Source organism: Ambystoma mexicanum, chromosome 2p (assembly GCF_040938575.1).
Source record: "Ambystoma mexicanum isolate Mex_15411 chromosome 2p, UKY_AmexF1_1, whole genome shotgun sequence".
In the NCBI taxonomy this organism is placed as follows: domain Eukaryota; kingdom Metazoa; phylum Chordata; class Amphibia; order Caudata; family Ambystomatidae; genus Ambystoma; species Ambystoma mexicanum.
Genome location: NC_090923.1, coordinates 411,541,425 through 411,557,090, shown reverse-complemented (window position 1 = coordinate 411,557,090; position 15,666 = coordinate 411,541,425).

The window sequence follows — 15,666 nt, the reverse complement described above, 5'->3', positions numbered from 1 at the left end:
TTCATGAGTTGTGGCTTTTATCAGTGTCAGCTCCTATGTTCTATAGAGAAAATGCAGAGGTAACACCATTTTTCGTCCAGTCATGAGCTCAAATGGAGACATCTTAGTTGCTGCAGAATGTGTATATCTGATGGCCATGAGGACAAGCTGTAATTGGATGTCCCAACTTAGCCCAGCGTCTCCCACAAACTTTTTTAGAATGCTCCCAATAGTTTTATTGTACCTCTCAACTCAACCACTAGAGGACAGTTGGCATGCAATTTGAAGTTTCCTTTTTACACCAAGTATCTCCCACATCTTTGTCAACACTTTGCTGGTAAAGTGAGTACCTCAGTCTGACTCAATCCTTTGGGTTAGGCCAAAACGCGAGAAGATGTGATTGATCATCAGGGCAGCTGCTGTTTCTGCCTTGCAATTTGGGGCCTGGAGACATTCCACCCATTTGGTAAACAAGCATGTTATGGTTAAGATGTACTCGTTCCCCCTAGAGGAGCAAATCACAGGCTTGATTAAATCTACTTGTAAATCTGACTGATGCAGTGTCATCCCCTCTTCTGGAGGGGAGCTTGGTGTGTGAGTGAAGTTGGCTGAAATTGTGCACACATAAGACACCCCTTCAAGTATTGGTCGAGGTCCTGCCCCATGTGTGGCCTGTATGCAACCTCTCGTGAGATTTCTAAAGTAGTGTGAAACCCCTGATGACCGGCTGTGGCCGCGTCATGGCCGTGATTTAGCATTAGGCTTCGGAATGAGGTAGGGACCACTCACTGGTCACAGCCAGATATGAATCTCCTTACCAACAAACCTTCTTGGATTCAGAAAATGTTTGGACATTTCATCAACACCCTGAGGTCCTCTTTCCAAATGTAATCGATATCATTCAGGGGAAAGTTGTCAGGGTCTTCAATGTGTTGATAAAATTTACCAATAATCGGATCCACTTTTTGTGCTATGATTAAATCAGCATCTGGGTTCTCCTTACTCCACTGGGCAGTTGAGAGTTCATTTTGAGCATTTGTCTGGGACCTAGTGATTGCAGTGACCTGGATTTCCACCAATAGGGACTTGATCTTGAGGAGATCCCCCTGGATGGCTCCGATTTTGGCCAGCTGATCAGCCACGTCGTTTCCAGTTTTGTCTGGCCTCTCTATTCTGGAATGACCCTTGATCTTTTTCCAGTAGATGGTCATCCCACTAGAGGTGACCAGATCATCAATATTTTGGATTTGCTTGCCATGTTTAAGCGGTTTGTTGTTAGCACATAGCATGCCTCTGGTTTTCCAGTTTACCAGGAGCTCCACAAACCCGTTCCGGACACAATATGAGTCGGTGATGATGACCAGTTCATGGAGTTGGTGTGGGACGGCAGTGGGGATGACCTGATGAACTGCCATCAACTCTGCCACCTGACTACTACGGGGACCGATTTTGTACCCAGCGGAGGGTTCCGGTGCTTCATTCACCCAGGCATTCCCAAAGCCGGCCACCAGTTCCTTTTCCCCATTGTTGTCAACATGGTAGGAGCACCCGCCACATAAACTGTGGGCATTCCCTCGCAATTGTCTTCTTCATAGACTTTGTACGGGGAATTCAGGTACGCCTCCATGTTGTCCTTGGTTTTAAGACTTTCGTCCTCGAGACAATTTTCTCTGGCATTATCATGCAAGTCAGCCAGACCTTGCACAAGGGGACTTTTCTTGTTTTGGCCATATCTGACCTCCACAGGAAAGCCTTGCATTGACAGAATCCAGGAAGTAATTCTGGAATTACTCACATTTCCGGCCCGGATTCTGTCACTTTGGAGGTATTGCAAGAGCTGGTGAGGAGTCTCCACTATGATGTATTTCCCCTGGATGAACGGGCGGCAATTTTTCAATGCCCACACCGTTGCCAGGAGTGCCTTCTCACAATCGTTGAATTTTTCCTCCACAGAGGATAAAGTCTTGCATGCATAGGAGATGACTTTATTGACCTTGTCCTGCTTTTGATATAATACTGCTGTCAAGCATGTATTCGAGAACCCTGTCTCCAACACAACTCCTTGTTTTTGACAGGGTAAGCTAGACAAGGTGCTTGTGAGAGGCTTCTTTTGAGTTGCTTTACTGCCTCAGCTTGTTCTGGACCCCACTCCAACTTGACCCCCCCCTTCAACAGATGGATCAGGGGTCTTGTGATCTCTGCGTAATTCTCAATGAACTTCCTACTGTATTTAGTCAGTCCAAGGAGGCTTCTTAGCTCCCGCAGAGTTGTGGGGTCTTTCAGTTTTAGGAGTGCTTCCACTTTCTTCTCCTGGTGACAGAGACCCTCAGGAGTTATTTCATGTCCCAAGAAGTTGACACGGGTTCTGCACCACTGCGCCTTTTGGAAGGATAGTTTTTCTCTGGCAACCCTCAACTGTGTCAGAACATAACAGATTTCTGCTATGTGTTCCTCCACAGTTGAGCTTTTTATCAAGACATCATCCACATAGGCCAGGTTACCCCTTTCACCCAAGTCGGGCATGGCCTTATGTAAGAAGATGTTGAATTCATTGCCGGAGTTGATGTATCCAAAAGGAGTCTGGGTTCATGTGTACTGCTGCCCCACCAAGGTAAAGGCCAGCTTATATTGGCCCTCCCTACTGACGGGCACGGCCCAGTACCATTTAGTCAGGTCAATGGCAGTGTATACCTTTGACCCCTGGATCTGGGCTAGCCTCTGATCAATGTAGGGGTTCGGCCATCGGGACAAGTGGACCTGTTTATTCCGCTCCCTCAGGTCATCACAGAGTCTCCACTGGCCATTCAGTTTTTAAATCCCCAGCACTGGATTATTAAAGGTGCTGTGGACTGGATGAATCATCCCACGGGTCTCAAGGTTTTTGATTATTTCCGTCAGGGACTCCATGGATGCGAGAGGCAAGCGGTATTGCTTCACAAACACTGGAGTCATTCCAGGGTCCATGGGAATTGTTGTAGTGTGGATTCCGGTGCAACCAGTCATACAAGTCCACCGCAAAGAGATCTTGAAAATCTAAGAACACCTGTTTCAACTTTTGCCTTTGCTCCGGAGTCTCACAGGCATCCGCTAGGCCTGAAGCCTGGAAAGACTTCCGGTTTTGCTATCCCAGTGTCCTCCTCCAGCTGAGTGGAATGGTCCCTGGTTAGAGTATTGACCTGGACAGAAGGTTTCAGTTAGGAGAGGCTGCCACTGTGGACCTGGAAGATCACCTCATCCAGCCTGATGTCACAGTCACCTCTTCCTCACCATAAGGGCAGGAAGACTACACCAGGAAATTCCCCCCTTTCCGGGTGAAGATCCTGTCTGTCTGGTGATAAGTCATTGTCACTTTCACTGTCAAAACAGTCATTGGGGATTGGTCCTATCAGTTAATTACCTAGATCCATGGAAAAATGTCGGTCATCAACTGCCATTCCAATAATGGTGCCTGCGCCCAAAGTGATACTCTTAAGGTTGCTGTTATCCATCAATATTGGAATGATGTTGTGTTCTGTATTGACTAATGGTGTTGGGTTTAACCCCAACCCCTACTGTCGGAGATGGGCACTGAGGTGTACATATGCGTCAGGATTTTGCAGTTTCTGTCCTCCTTTCATTTTTAATTCAAGTGGGAATAATCGTGTCCATCCTTGGATGGTTATCTCCTCTCCAATTTGAACTTCAACTGCATACGGCAGCAATTGGGCTGACTGAAATGCTTTTTCTGAATCAACAAAGTATTGTTAATGTTAAATGATATATGTACCACGCACTATCACCACCGGAGTGTTCCCCTGGTGCTCTTCTATGGGATTTCCCCCTAGTAGGACCAGGCTTTGTAATTTATAAGGTCCAAATTAAAAGGCAAAATGATTGAGAATGTCACCGCCTAAATAGAATGCAGTAGGGGCATCTTGCATGACCCAACAATTGTATTCTATGCTTTTGTTACCTATAGGAATTTTGAGCATACACCTGCTAGGCAGGAGATGTTTGGAATTGGGAGTTTCCAGGCCCATTTCCCACTTATCGATCAATTTAAATATGGGAATGGCTGGATCTTTTGGAAGCTTTCGGAACATGGCTTCGCTGATGAAGCTCTTACCATTGTACACACACACTCGGCCGAGAACAGATTCCTTCCCCTCATTTAACTGAGTAGGGATGAATAACTGCTCTCAAATTTTCTGAATATAAGCTAAACTTTGAGCTGGTTTCTCATTACTTTTGACTGTGGAATTGGGATTTTCAGATTGTGAATTGGTATACAATTTCCTTCCAGTGTGGAATGCCACTTGAAACTGGAAGGAAGGATGATTTTCAGGAATGGAGAGGAGTTCCCATCACCAGATTGTTGTCCTACAGTAATTACAGTCAGGTCAGGTATTTGATTGTTCTAGAAATGAAACTCAATATGATCATGTTTTTGTTCAACCATGTGGCATGTGCCATTTAAACTAACATGGTTGACACTCTGTTTCAATTGTTTGGCCTGTTAGTCTGAGTTCAGAGAGACTTTGTTCACACAGTCTATTAGTGGGGACGATCTACGCAGGATGTCATTCCCTAGTAGACAGGGTGTGCCCTCTGGAGTCACGACTATGACCGGGTGTTTCACTTTGTGTCGTCCAATTTTTATTTCCACGTCTGCTGTCCCCGCGACAAGAATTTCATTCCCATCGAAGTTATCTGGTATCCCTCCACCCTTCCTGAATTTAGCTGCTCAAAGGCCCTTTTTTGACAAAGAGTGGCTTGGGATCCAGTGTCCAGCAGCGCTGAAAATGTACATTGCCATTTGTACTTGGACCGGGGCATAAAATCTACCCTCTTTCACCACCAATGGACCAAGGTAATGTGCATTCTGGGCAAGCTGGATGGTCAATTTCCTTATTTTTGACTCTGACACAGGGGTAGTTTGGGTATAATTCTATGTTGGAGTTTGGAGATCTGAAAGAAAATGTTTACATTCTGATATTTGTCCCCCCCCGGCCCCTTTTTGGAGGCAGTCAACAGAATTTGTTTGTGAGGTTTGGGATCCCTCTGTTACCATTGGGTTTCCTGGATGCTCATTCTGGAGTTCAAGGATGGGCGATTCTGACTCAGTTCCCACACCCACCCAGTCTTCATATAAATCTCTTGGGATCCATTTGTCTTTGGGAGGAGTTCCCCCGTCCCTGAAGGAGAAGATCTTTTTCCCAGAATACTCTAAGGATTCTTCCCCATCAAATTGGAAGACACTAACTTCTTCTACAAAATGTGCCTTTTTGAGTTCTTTTTTTCTCCTACCCACCCTATGTACCCTTGGTTGCAGATTTTCGGGGGCAGGAGATTTTGGTTCCTGTTCGTGGGTGTCCAGGGGCTTTTCACGAGTGAGGAAGGAAGCTTCATCTAGGGCTTTACACCTCCCTTCCCCCCATGTCTCCTCCTCTGGAACCGGTGAGTTGTTCTCTCCCCATCATTGTTCTGGGGTACCAGACGCTTGGTTTGTGGGGTTCTGAGCCGCCATGTTTATCTGAGGGTTCTGTTAAGCCCTCAACATGCAACCCAGATCCTGGGTAAGGTTTTGGTCCTGGCGCTCCAGTTGGGACACCCGTTCCAGCTGGTACAGGGGTCTCTGGTGAACTTTAAGTGGATCACGGGAAGCGTAACTATCCCTTCTCCTGTATTATCCTAGATATGGTGAATTTTGGTAACCCTCCACCCTTGGCCTCCCCTCTCCCGGATTGGGTTGTCTGGGTTCCTGAATTTGAGGAATGAAAGGAAGTTTGTCCTGCAGGTTGGGGTTTTGTGAGTATCGGGGGAAGAAACTTAACCCAGCATTGGAGGAGTTACTGCCCTCCTGGGGGAAGTTAGGAACAGAGTTTCCTGGGGTGGTACTTACCTGATCGGATCCCCCCTTGGGTTGGGGGAGTCCAGACATACCCCAAGATTGGTTGGTTGCCCTTGCATCTGGGACTGATATAATCAGGGGAGTTAGGGGTCCCATTGGTGGAATTACCCCCGTAAATGTCACCTGTTTGTGATTGGCTTGAAGGCCTTCTAGGTCTCTGATTTTGCTGATTTTGTATAGGTACATTTTTAGGCCCCCTCATCTCTAGGTCTAAAATGGGGGCAACCTTCACCTCCGCCACCTTAGCAGCTGCAGGAGTGTTGGCTGGTTTGGGGTTCTTGGCCAGATTTTTTATTTTCTGCAGGTTTTTGGACCTCATAAATGCGGGTCGCCTGCTCTATTACCCAGTCCAGAGATCTTTTGTCATGGAAATCCCTCACCAGCTGGGTCATGATATACTTGGGGAGTGCATGAAAGAAGGTGGTTATAAACTTCCTGCTATCCGTGCGCACCCTCCAAGTGGTTTTTGCAAAGGCGCGTTTGAGCTCCTGCACAAATTCTCGTGGGTCCTGATCTTCCGCACACTGCAGATTGTAGGGCGCTTTGTAAGCCTCTTGAGGGTATCTGTGGCCGGAAAAGTGTTTCAATATGGCCGCCCTGTAGGTGGACCATCTTGAATGGTTCTGGTCATCCAGTCCAGCAAAGAAGCTGGAGTACTCAGGGAGAAGGTCCATTTTACATACTCTATGTAGTTCTGGTTGTTGAGTTCCAAGTGTTCCCAAACAGAATATTTTGCGTTTTTATGGCATGGGGTTATGAAACTCCTAATGGCCTTAATCTGCCTAATGGGGTCTTTTGTCATAACTCTCTTGAGTTTGTTTGCCTTCTTTGGCTTAGTCACCTGAGTCCACTTGCCCTCTGACTAAGAGGCGCTACTACTTGAGGTCCCCTCATGATCATCTAGGCACTCCCAGATTCTGTGAGCTTGAGAGGGGCTCGCAGAATGGAGGGGCCTATATTCTCTATTCCTGTGGTGCTCAGGAGAATAGTCCTCTGACTCTTCCCTGCTCCCAGGGTTGGCACAGTATCCCCCCCAAACTGCCCTAATTGGGTAGAGGTCTTCAGGATGCTCTTTTTGGGCCTCATTTCATTTGGTTTTTCATCAAATCGAAACAACTGTTCCATTGGAAGGTAGTATTTCTGTGGATCTAATTCCCTGACTCTCCCCTCATAGGAGACTTCCTTGTCAGAGACATCAGCCTTAATGTTTGGGTATCTATACAGGGACACCATCCATCAATTTCTGGGGGCGCTGACCTGTCAGTTCCATCATGCTTGGCCTATTAAGTTCTTATGGCCTCATGTTTTCCGGCTCATGTGAACCGGTAGCCATGAAGTCCACAGTGCACAAAGTGTTAGATGGGTTTGAGTCCCTTAGGACAGAGGTCCTTATACTATGATCAGAGGTTGCCCTGTCACTCTCTATCTGTGCAGAGTTCCTCTAGTTAGGATTAAATCTAGCACCCTCATCTCCAACCTTGATAGTTTCTCCTTCTCAGCCCCTACTTCTTGATGATAAGCAGAGATCTGAGCCTTTTGCTCAGCTATCAAGGCTTTACTGGCTTCTATGACCCACTCTTGCACTGCCAGTTGTTTGTGGAGTCCATCATTCATTTGACAGAGGGCCTCATTGTCTCTCTGTGTTTCCTGTATGGTTTGAAAATAATGAGATAATTTCTGTTGCAGGCAACTCACCTCCTGAGTTTGTGCATTTTTTGTTTGGGTGCTCTCTTCTAGAGCACCTTCTACCCATCTGGCGTGCTCCAGTAAATTCCCATACTCTGTTTGGAGTTCATTTAATTTCTGGAGGGATAACTCACTTCCCTGTAACTCTGTTTTAACTTGCTTACTTCCTGGCCTAGGGCGTCTTTCTCCTGACTTAGGGTGCCCCTGTGTTCCGCCAGGTCATCCCTTTGTTTCTTGAAGGTATTGTATTTCTGGCGCTCTTGATCAAATTCTGCTTGAGAGTGGAGGTCTCTCATAATTAATTTATTATTTTCCTCTTTCAATTTCTCTATCTGATCTTGTAGGGTAACTATCTGCTCTGTGCAGGCTCTATTAAAATGTATTTGTTGATTTAACTTCTGGAGAGAGTCAACCTTTTCCTTACACTCCCCTTGGCTCTTCTGTAATTTTTGTTCTACTAAGTTTAGATCAGTCTGGATTTGATTTAATAGTTCAACTTGATTCTGCGCAGAGTTGTGTTTTCCTCATGCCTTTGTCGCATCACTCCCATTTGGAGATACATGTTGGCCGCAATTCTAACAATTTTAATTTGCTCCTCTTAAATGTTTGGGGTTATATATAGCTCACTCAAAGCTTGGTATAATAGGTCACCGTCCTACCACATGTCCAGGCTCATGGCGGTGACCTGATGTGCTATTTCTTGTAGCCAGACTTTTTCCATCCTGTTCTGGCCACTCACCTCTGACAAAAAGCATGTGCAGAAGGTGCTCCCTAGCCATATTGATTTCTACTACGGTCATTTTGGACATGTTCTTTCTTTATTAATTAATTTATTTATGTAAGGGTAACCTGTATTGTATTGCTTTTCTGTCTATTTTGGGGTTGATTTTAGTTTTACTTTTAGGTACAGGCCTGGTACTTAGAGTATTTGTTTTTGGGAGGCGCTTGTACAGTGTAACACAGTATTCCAACCACACAAAGTATCACTATCCTGCAGGTTAGTCTGCTGTGCTAGGCTGCACGGGTGGTAACCAAACTCAATGCCTGGCACGAGCCCCCAAATGTATTAAGGATTTCAATCTGGTGACACACACTTTGGTCTTGGCCTAGTATGTAGCGCACAACTGAGATGCTTTTCTCCTTATTTTATACAGATTCAATTTGAGATGGTGCACAACTCGCATCACACCCCCTTTTGAAATACCCCGGGTTACTATGGACCATGAACCAGGCTGGTCGGTAAAATGCAAAATTTATTTATTTATTTTAAAATTAAAAAGAAATCATAACATTTTTAATATGGGGCAGCAATCACCAATGGGGTGATAACTACAATGAGAATGCAAGCAATGCACATGGTTTAACCTTCTAGTGGAACATATACAAAACACCAGGGAATAGGAGCACTTTTTGATTTAGGAAAGATAGCACCCAAGTTTGGCATTGCGCCTTGCAAGGGACAGCTGGGCAAAAGACAGCTGGGCAAGGTCAGATCGCCGGATGGTAATTCTGGTCACTGGATGGCTCAGGTACCTCTCTATGCAGTTAGTGGGCAGCAGTTAGTGGGCAGAAAGCCAGGCTGGTTCAGGATGCTCCCCAAATGAATGACCAAGCTTTCCCCTTTGGTTATTTGTGAATTTTAGTGGGATTTCAGAATTGAGGCCTTGCTGGGATAGGATCAACAATGCTTGGGTTTTGCAGTGGGTACTGGAGTAGGTTCAGCAATGTTTTGGCCTTGTAGTTGGAATCTGGACTCAGCAGGATGAATGGAACAGGAATGCTGGTGCACAAAAATCAGGAAGAGTGTGTGTAGAGTCTTGTCAGGGTCTCCTATTTATAATGCAGAGTGACATCATCAAAGTATATGGCTGGGCAGGCTTAGCTAAGCACACCAATAACACACGGGATTGGTCATGGGTTCTAGTCTCCACCTCACTCTCAACTGGTTGGATTTCAAAGCAGATTTACGATTGTGAGTTTACAATGTTCAAAAACCTCCCACAGTTATTTTAGCTAAAATCTGATTTTGCCACAAACGGTACATTTATACAGTTGAAATCTCTTAACACATTATATACACAAGTTACATATTTTATGTAGAGCATAACACTCCAACTCTGCAATCTGTGAGACATTGTTTCACCTTTCTAATACTTTTTGGTAATTTTGAGTATGAACGATTCGGCCTAAAGTTCCATAACTTTATACACATATGTGCGTTAACATAAGGTATGTTAGTATAAAAATTAGAATTAGCATCATGGATACTTTCCTTGTAATCTCTGATTCTTTGCCATTTGTCTTCCCAAGTGGTCAGTTAATTCTACCATGTCTTAAATGAAAGCCAATAACATCACTTTTATACTGCACATTTTTTACATGTTTACAAAGTCTTACTGCAGAGATAAAGGTCTTTACATTTTTATTGCTAAATAGTCTTTGGAAGCAAATGGCAGTCCTTTGTCTGCCACTGGTCCATTTTGTTCTTTCTTCAGCTGCCACCAACTGTCATTTCCTCCAGAGCAAGGTGTGGGTTTTTCAGCCTGATTGAAGGTTTATTGCTCCTTCCCCACTTCACACTTCCTTGTCTTGGAAATTCCATTGTCAGTGGGTTCAGCCCAGACTAGATTCTGTCCAACCTAATAATTATCACTGGGGTGTTAGTATCTGCTGAGAGAGGCCCTCCTGTTGGTAACATTCCCCCACCCTGCCAAGCAGAAACATATTTTTCTTGGAGCTTGTAAAATCCAGCCAGTATAGTTTAACAGTTTTACTTTCTTATATTTGGTCCTGAATTAAACAAGCCAGTTCAATAAAATTACCCATGTGTGTATTTTCCCAGCAACAAACCCCTTCATATTGCTAGATAATGGCAGGCTTTCATTCAACAGTTTACTTTTTAAAAACTGACATTTTTCTCCTTGAGATTGCAAAGCCCATTTGTTTGGTGAAAATCTGAAAATCTGGCATTTCTTTTTAAATTCGATTTTGCATCTCCCTCTGGATCCCCACACTGTCTTGCAGCTATAGTAATTTCTTGTATGCAGGAGTTTTGTTTGAAGCAGAGATGCCTTGAAATTGACATGGCTCCGATAGCTGGAGTTTCTTTGAACTACTGAGCTTTGATACTTTGATGAAATTAATGCATTTTCCCATGCGGGAAAAGTGAAGCTCTGTGTTGATTTTTCTGAGTTCATTTGACAGGGCTTGTCATTCAGAAATCATGCCTGGTGTTGCTGAAGCACAATGAGATATACTGGGCATGGCCGGGCCTTTATTATCACAGTGGTTTAAGGAAGAACAAATGGAAATAGCGTCATATCAGCATTTTTTAAACATGAAAAGGTTTACTTTTTAATGGGGATTTTGGGCTTTCAGCAAAGCAGTGCTGCTTTTTCACTTTATTCCTTTTGTATATGTCAGAACACACTGGCACGCTCTCTCAGTGTGTCCCCTTGTTCCATCCTGCCCAATGTATGCTTGGCAAGACGGTGCAGCCATCTTTTTGTTGCTGCAAAAGGCAGTTTTACGGCCATGGTGTTCACAGGAGCTAGCACAATCATTTTGCTGTTTCTGTGTGTAAGAGGATTCAATTCAACACTACAGCTAAGTCACCGCCTAGTCTATAATACTGAATGAAAACCCTTATTGATATATCTTTATGTCCAGTTCATGCGTTCTGGATGACTACCCCTATATAACACCCCTCTGTTGGAATCCCCCTGACCCCACTGAGCCAAGAAGTAGTTCTGTTTTGCAAGTTAAAAGGTTTATTTGAAACTTTAAACAATATAGATATATATATCACACTTTATAATAAATTAATAATTGAATATCACACTTAATCTGATATGATAAAGATTAACAACGGAGAATCTGGCACTAGCACACTTCTTTATAATCAATGATGAGTGGTTATAGGATGGATAAAATAGCAACAATACTTTTATGGTTTCCAATGGATGCAAGGTGGAATGAAATGCAGTACAGAAAATACTCAATATGATTTCAACAAAACAATGTAATCACTTTTCTCTGGCTATTCACTCCGCCCCCTCTTTATGCAATGCAAGGAAATGGGAGGAAAGCACACAGTTCTCAGAAATGCAATTAATGTAATTCAGTTCAATCCCTAGCAAGCTTAAAGAAAACAGATAGGAGTTTTGAAAACACAGGCCCAAATTGCTTTGATATGTGCTGGCAATGAATTAAAAAATATGCTAAAATGCTTTTAATTCCCTTTCAGAGGTTCAGGGTGAATGGTATCTAGTTAATATTAGCTCAGGCTCACTCTTGCAATGATTCAGGAATGATTAGCAGGTTAAACGAATTTCTGGCAAAAGAAGGCAAGCAGCAGCTGATTTTACATGTGGAGAAATTTGCAAATCGCGGTAAAATTCGCGGATGCGTGTTCCGCGATTGCGGTAAAACTATAAGGGTTAGGAATGCGGTTCTAGGTTCATAGGGAAGCCACGATTGATTCTAAGCTTTCAGATAAAAGTTACTGCAAGTCTCTAGCCCAAACGGTTACAGAGTTATGACCGATTTAATAGAGGTCGTTTTTGGTTTTGCAAATTTTAAAAGCTCAAAAAGACAAGTGCAGCTTGCAACTAGAAAATGACAAGTGACAGCTTTGCAAATGACAGGTGACAGTTAGGAGGCAGTTCTACTTAGATTAAATAGATTGAATTATATTATTTTAACTAGGAGATTGGTTCTGCACAGTTTTCTAGGTACTCACACTATATTCTTGAGTGAAATGGGCCTCGCCATGGATCTGGTCAGGGTTTTAAACTGGACTCTGGTCTGGTCTGGTCTGGCCTCTGCACTTCACAGTGATCTGGGTCAGCTCTCTCTGCTGGTCTGGGTCTCTCTGGGTACAGCACTGCTTTCTCTCTGGTCTGGTCTCTTAGTTCTGGATAGATTGAAGTCTCTAGTTTGGCTTTCTGGAGGTTTGATGGAGGTAAAGTATGGATTTTTCCGGCAGAGCTTCCAGCGGCAGATGGATTTGAAAGTCCCTATCTGTCCTGTCTGTCTGCTTTTATGTGTTTAGAATGTGGGTGTGTTCTAGCATCACTGACCCTACCTCTCTCTCAGCTTCTAATTGGTCAAACTTCCATTTATCATTTGATTGGGGGAGCTAGGTTGGGTCAGAGTGATGTCATTTTACAGCCTGCAGAAAGTCCACTCCTCCTGTCAACTTACACACAAATCTAGATTTGAAACAAATACATATTTGCAGAGGTACATATTGTTTTAAAATCATATGCACCCATCATGCATTACAGGAGGTATACCCTGTTCAAACTCTGCTCTTCCTGGGAGCTTGCATTCAGAAATGGCACATATTTCACTTTTTAACTGATTTTGCAATTTCTGACATTGACCCAACTTTACATACATGTGTGCAGGGAGTATGGACATTAACTGATGAAGTTTCAGATTTTTAACATGCATACATTTAGAGTTATATCCACTTTTCCGCTGACACCCCCCCTGAACATACCACCGGTTCTAAAAACCTCTTAAACTGTGGGCAGAAAAATCACAAGAATTATGGTATCATTTATAAAATTTTCACATGTCCGCTCTATGAGTTATTCATCTTTTTAAAGTTATGTTCTGGCTCCAAAGGGGTGTGGTTTACCCTCAGCACAAGTTTGAATTTCTGGTTTTTCCAGTTCTGCCAAGCCAGCTTGCTCTCACAGGCAGTGCTCCTCCCCTTTCCTCAGGAGGAAGCCACTTTTTACGACCATTTACGACTCCTGCCAATAAAACCTTTGCCTGAGCCAGGACAGGGCTTTGTTCACTTTCCTGCAGAGCACAGGTAATTCAATTATCAGATAGATGGCATATCCTTAGTGTGGCCAGCAAAAAGGCAGATGGGCCTGGGAACACAGTTGTGACTCAGGTTTCACTCCTGATGGGGGTAGTTGGCAGGCAGAATTCAGTTCCTTAAGCCTGACTTTCAGCTAACTGTCATGTTTTTTTGTTGCTTTTTAAATTAACTTGCAATTTTACACATGCAGCTAGAATGCTGATTCTAAGCTTAAACTATGACATTTCAACTGTTACAAAGGCATGTGACACCAAACATAGGTCACTCATTTAATCTAAACATTTTCGATTTTAGTGTCTTTAAATAAAGTGCAACTTAAACTGCTGACTCCATAGCAGTTTTGTTATAAGCATTGTTTTGGGCTCTTCATTTCCCAGATTTTGTAAGCACACAAAACCTCATTCTGCCAAATGTCTGCTGGTGTTCAGTGAATATTTTGCACATGTTGCAATGTTTAAAATAGACACTTTGGCTTGCCTTCAGAGAAACACAGGGTGGTTTTAAACTGCCGGCTTTTGGATAGTGGTGAGTACTGGTACTGCACCCATTTTTGGGATTTAAGAAAATGAATTCCCAACAATTCTAGGTTGCATTTGGCAATCAGCATTGCCATTCCCAATGGTTTCAGACTACTGTGCGGGTAGTCCAATGGTGGTTTTAGGCGCTTTGAAGCTAACCGGCGCTACTGTTTTTCCTTTGGCAACCCATTTCCCTCATGGCAACCCGGCCTTTCATTCTCGCACTGGTGGGTGACAAGTGAGGCAACCATTTTGGTGTGCGCACAAACTGCGCAGCTTTCCTGGATTTCGGCGCACATGTGGGTTTTCTGCCATCTTGAATTTTCTAAGCCCACAGCACCAAATGTTGTGGCATGATAGCTTAAACGTGGGTCAGGACACCCAACAAGCCCCCCCACGCGACTGCACTTTGAATTTGAGTCGATGGGGAGTCGCGTGCCCAAGGGTTTTGACCCACGCACCGGTCTGTCCGCATAATCTTCTTCCTACTCTGTAGATGGCACAGTTCAGCATCTTCTTCTCCATCCGGTACTGATCGATCGGTTCTCCTCGCCAGTCCTGATGGGAATATTGGGCGGTCCACTGGGCCCATTGGATCTTCGTTCCCGGTCTCCGGATCGTCCTCCTTGGCCCGTCTTCAGGTTTTCTTTCTCCTAGGACGACAAAGGAAGAGCGGAAATACCTACTCATAGACGTTTTTCCACCACTATTGAGATGGTGGGACAGCATATGCATTTCATCATGACGAAACATTACATTCTTATTTTGATAAAAAACAGTATAACTAAGAGACAGTTTCATGCAAATCACAATATTTTAGAGACTAGATGTGGTATGTTTTATGATTGGAACAGAATTAGTCTGAGACAGTACCCGCTAGGATTCCAGAGGATTCCTCCAGTTGTTGCAGAGTGTGCCTGGGATGGCAACATTTCAACTGGTTTATGTGGACCCACTTGTCTTCTCCCTCTGCCAAAGGACCTTTGGGGATGTGGATTTTGTAGGCCACAGGGGAGATCTTGTCTAGGATTTCAAAGGGTCCCTTCCATGTAGGCAAAAATTTGCGCTGCTTGGCCTGGTTCCTTTGGAAGTTGTATAGATAGACCCGGTCTCCCACCTGATATTCCTTCCTGGAAGTTTTCAGGTCATAATGGGTCTTCATGCTATCAGCCGATCTTTCTAGATTCCGCTGAGCATAAGCAAAAGCATGTTGAAGGTGTTTCCTTAAATTCTCCACATACTCATGAGTAGTGGAGGCATTTATCAGTGTCTGCTCTTGGGTCCTGTAGAGCAAATGCTGAGGAAGCACCATCTTGCGCCCAGTCATCAACTCAAATGGGGACATTTTGTTGCAGATGAAGGGGTAGATCTGATAGCCATTAGGACCAGAGGTAATCGGATATCCCAACTTGGCCCAGAATCTGCCACAAACTTCTTTAATATGCTCACAATTGTCCGGTTATATCTCTACTGCCCCAGAAGAAGCTGGTCTATAAGCAATATGCAGCTTTCTCTTGACCCCCAGTATCTCCCACATCTTTGTCATTACTTCACTGGTGAAGTGGCTACCTCTGTCTGACTCAATCCTTTGAGGTAGACCAAAACGGGAAAAGATGTGGTTAATCATCAAGGCAGCTGCCGTTTCTGCCTTGCAGTTTGGGGCTGGGAGACATTCCACCCACTTGGTAAACAAGCATGTCACAGTCAACATGTACTTATTCCCCCTAGCCGAGCGAATCACAGGGCCTACAAAG